At 34.5% G+C, this 4,757-nt stretch overlaps 1 non-coding gene across 1 annotated transcript; it reads right to left on the bottom strand.

Moving 5' to 3' along the window:
* Positions 1–1,156: 1,156 nt before the first annotated feature.
* Positions 1,157–1,229, bottom strand: TRNAG-CCC (transfer RNA glycine (anticodon CCC)). Its single transcript has one exon. It is a non-coding gene; the product is annotated as a tRNA-Gly (tRNA).
* Positions 1,230–4,757: the final 3,528 nt, after the last annotated feature.

The raw sequence follows: 4,757 nt of genomic DNA, 5'->3' as shown, positions 1-4,757 counted from the left end.
TTATGGTACATTTACACAATGGAATATTACTCAGCTATTTTAAAAAAAGAACGCAGTTGAGTCAGTTCTAATGAGGTGGATGAAACTGGAGCCTCTAATACAGATTGAAGTAAGTCAGAAAGAAAAACAACAATACAGTATATTAATGCATATATATGGAATTTAGAAAGATGGTAATGACCACCCTACAGCAAAAGAGACACAGATGTAAAGAACAGACTTTTGGACTCGGTGGGAGAAGGTGAGTGTGGGAGGATTTGAGAGAATAGCATTGAAACATGTATGTTACCATATGTGAAACAGATGACCAGTCCAAGCTCAATCCATGAAAGAGGGCACTCAAAGTCGGTGCACTGGGACAACCCAGAGGGATGGGATGCAGAGGGAGATAGAAGAGGGGTTCAGAACGGGGGTACATATGCACCCGTGGCTGATTCATGTCAATGTATGGCAAAAACCTCCATAATATTTTAAAGTAACTAGCCTCCAATTAAAATAAATAAATTAATAATAATTTTTTAAAAACTTATGGTTACCAAAGAGTAAAGTGGGGAGGGGATAAATTGGGGATTAACAGATACACACTACTATATATAAAATACATAAACAAGAAAGACCTACTGTATAGTACAGGGAGCTATATCCAATATCTTGTGATAACCTATAATGGTAAAATCTGAAAAAGAATATATATATATAGAATCACTTTGCTATATATCTGAAACACTGTAAATCAACTATACTTCAATAAAAAATAAAATATTTTTTAAAAAAGAATTTGCTTGCAAAAGCAGGGGACACAGGTTTGATTCCTGGTCAGGGAAGATCCCTCAGGTTCCTTAGTTGTCATTGGACAATTAAGCCCATGTATCACAACTACTGCACCCTAAAAAAAAAAATGCTATCAGTGACTACAGCAGTTTGTTGGTTCACAATTTCACAATTATAAAATTTTTAAGAAGAAATCTAATTGTTACTACTCATCTCATCACTTTGAATTAAGTCACAAGTTATGGAACCCTAGATTAACCCCTCAGTTGTGTGGAGGGAGAGGCAATGCACGGTCTCATTGCTGTTGTCTGCCCTGAGTCTTAATTGTGGCACACAGGATCTCCTTGTAGCATGTGGGCACTTAGTTGCAGCATGCAAGATCGACTTCCCTGGCCAGGGTTTGAACCCAGGCCCACTGCATTGGGAGCTCAGAGTCTTGACCACTGGACCACCAAGGAAGTTCTGACCGTTTGCTGTCTTCTACTCCGCTACCCATTCAGAAATTTCTAAGGAGGTATGACTGGGTCAGGAAATGTCCTGCATTTCTAATACAAAAGCAATTATATATGATAGCATTATTTTCAGTAATTATTCAATAGCATTATTTTTGGTAGAAAAATAGAAACTGTTTAAATATCAATTATATTCATACATTAAAAATGATGAGACAGTCTGTATTTATTCACATGAAAATACATTTATCACATACAGATTTTTAAAGGATAACATTAAGTAGAATCAAATACAATTTTATTTCTACATATTATGCACAGAAAATTCTGGAAGGGTATTGATCAAAATGTTAACAGTGGTTAGCTCGGGGTGGTGGGATTATAAATTCGTTTCATTTTCTCTTTTAATGTTTTTATGTATTTATGATTAAACATGTTTTTCTTTTATCAAAACAATAGAATAAAGCCACTTACATTCTGTAGAAGGAGACAGAAGAATAAACTCTATAAACAAATGAGTGATTTAAAACACAAAAACAAAAAATGCAGTACATCCATAATACTCCTCAATATAAATTTTTTTAAAATGAACTACTGATTCAGGCAATAACATAGATGAATTTCAACTTTATGCTGGATGAAGAAGCCAGATATATATAAAGCCAGATATATATTTTGTGTCTGAAGAAGCCAGACACAAAAGTGTTAACAGGGACAAACTTCTGGTTACAAAATAAATATTGGAAATTACAACATGATGATAGTAAATAAAACTGCTGTATGATAGAAAGGAAAGTTGTTAAGAGTGCAGCTCCTAAGAGTTCTCATCATAAAAAAAAAAAAAAAATTTTTTCTCTCTGTCTTTTTTATTTGTATAAGATGATGGATGGTGACTAACCTTACTGTGATAGTCATTTCACAATATATGTAATGAAGCCATTATGCTGTGCACAGTGCTAGATGTCAATTATATCTTGATCAAACTGGAAAAAATTTAAAATAAAAGTATAAAAGTTAAAAAAAGACTCAGTTACTACAGAAGTCATCCCTAGATGGAAAATAATGACTATATCCAATAGAAACATAAGGATTGAATAATTTAATCATACAGTACGTGAGCTTCACCAGTGATACAAATTGCAATGGCTTGAAATCTAACTGTATGTTCAAATTCATGAGTCATAATAAAATGTTAAATATTGATCACCTTCAGATAATGATAGGGACCTAACTCATTATCTTGAAAACTAATACATAAAGGCACAGCAGCAAATATGATCTAACTTCTTTTATATGAACAGCACCCTTTAGAACCCCACGAACAGTATGAAAGATTCGGACACGACTGAGCGATTGAACAACTAGGTAATCAAATGGGAGATAAGGGGAAGTGTCTCTATAAAAGTATCCCAATCAACAATGAAAAAAGAAGTAATAAAGTAGAAAATACCATTCATAACTACCAATGAATGACCGATATAAGCATTAAATATCAATTGTTGCCCAAAAACATTACAAAAAGAGAGAAAACTAGACATGTACCTCCTATAACTATTAATACAAATATTATGTATAGTCTTGACAAAGGAATCAAGTCTGCATCATATCCTCCCTCTGGATTTAGCACCCAACGTGTTAGAAATATCCGTGACAAAGAAACACACTGAACTCTACCAAAGGATAGGATCACTAAAATCCAGAAAATGTTTATGGGAAACTCTACATATCAAATTTTCCAACTTTTTAAACAGATAGAATGAAATGAAAGGGATGGAAAAGGTATGGGGTTAAATACAGATTTTAAGAAGACTTATAAGCATGTCAAATTTTTTAAAATGTAAACCAAACTAGAATGTCTAGGGATACATATTTTAGTGTTAAAACTATAAAAAAAATTCAAGGAAGTCACTATTACTGTAAAAGTTAGGATAATGGCAGGAGGAAGAGGGTTATAATAGGAATGGTACAAATAGAACAGGGTTCTCGGGTCACCTCCTCTCTCACCTCTGGAAAGCTTCTATTTCTTGACCTGGACAATGCTTACCTTATTATAATTCATTGCACCGTATACTTTATTTGGATAATTTTCTGAATCTGTGTTTTATTTACAATATACATGGTTTAAAATGTAAATAGAGTTGACATAAATTTCAACCTCCTATTTTTTAGGAGGAGCTCCAATTGGGTAAAATGAAAGAGAAGGAACTCTGAAACAACAAGATGTTAGAGGGAGGGTCTGAAAATAAAGTAAAATGCCATATGGGGAAGTTAAACATGGTATGAAAAACTTCCCCGATCTCACAGTTTTGTTTTGTCCAACTCATATCTCTTTTCAGAATCTATTGTGCTATCCATGAGGTACAATCACATGGGGGCCCAAGAGTGAAATGATCTTTCCCAACCTGATTCTAGAAGAGAGTTTCTCAGACTATCATATTTTCTTAGATATCAGATGTAATCATGCATAAGTGAACATTAAAATGCCAATAATATTGCAGATACATGTATTCCTAGACTGAGTCATCACTCATTGGTTTCCAAAGCAGTGACATTATCTGCAATTTCTGACAGAGGAAATCAGTCCAGCTCATACTCCTCACTAGATAAAACCATCTTGAGGAACTTAAGATAATATGTGTCCTTTGATATTTAAAGGAGATTGGTTCCAGGACAGGACTCCCACAGATACCAAAACCTGTGGATGCTCAAGTTCCTTATGTTAAGTGATACAATATTTGTATATAACCTACACATATCCTCCCCTGTAGTTTAAGTAACATAATATTTAATACAATGTAAAGTGCTATGTAAATAGTTGCCACTGTGCACAACAAATTCAAGTTTTGCATTTTGAAAATTTCTGGATTTTTTTCAAATATTTTGAGTTTGCTGACTCCACATACATGGAGCCCACAGATAGAGGGCAACTTGTATTTCCATATTGCACACAAACCAAGTAAACTGTAAACTATATGCCCTGAGTTTCTAAAAAGTCAAATTTATCTCTTATAGTTGTTTCACCTCCTCTTTTACCATCTTAAACATTTTTCTTTTTTTTTTTGTACCCTTTTTTGTCCTCCATTGACCATTACCCCAAACTTGTGGATGCCAACCAAAAAAGAGACTGAAATGGAAGTGGGAGGTGGAGTACAGAGGAAGAACACATGGCTGGCTGGTGAGCAGAAGAAGTGTGGCACAAATAAAAGTATATTTTATAAATATCTTTTTAAATTTGTGAGGGATGTACAGGGGAAGGAAGGAGGCAAGAGGCAGACTCATGGAAAGATCAATGCAGAAGACAGTCCAAATTGAGCCAAAATACCTGGTTTCCTCTAAAACTAGACATGATCAGGATGCACTCAGCTACTATCTAGATGTATTTCTAAAATATTATGCCACAGATGAAGCCCATAGAGAGAAAAAAGGTCCCATTCAATCCAATATATGCTAATATAATGGATGTTTAACCTGCCCTCACCAGCTTTCCCAAGCAGGAGGAACAGCTCGGTGAATGACACATTGCACCCTGAAAGG

This window comes from Bubalus kerabau, chromosome 10, assembly GCF_029407905.1.
Source record: "Bubalus kerabau isolate K-KA32 ecotype Philippines breed swamp buffalo chromosome 10, PCC_UOA_SB_1v2, whole genome shotgun sequence".
In the NCBI taxonomy this organism is placed as follows: Eukaryota; Metazoa; Chordata; class Mammalia; order Artiodactyla; family Bovidae; genus Bubalus; species Bubalus kerabau.
The sequence above is the reverse complement of the archived record's forward strand: the minus strand, read 5'-3'. Positions and strand labels throughout refer to the sequence as shown.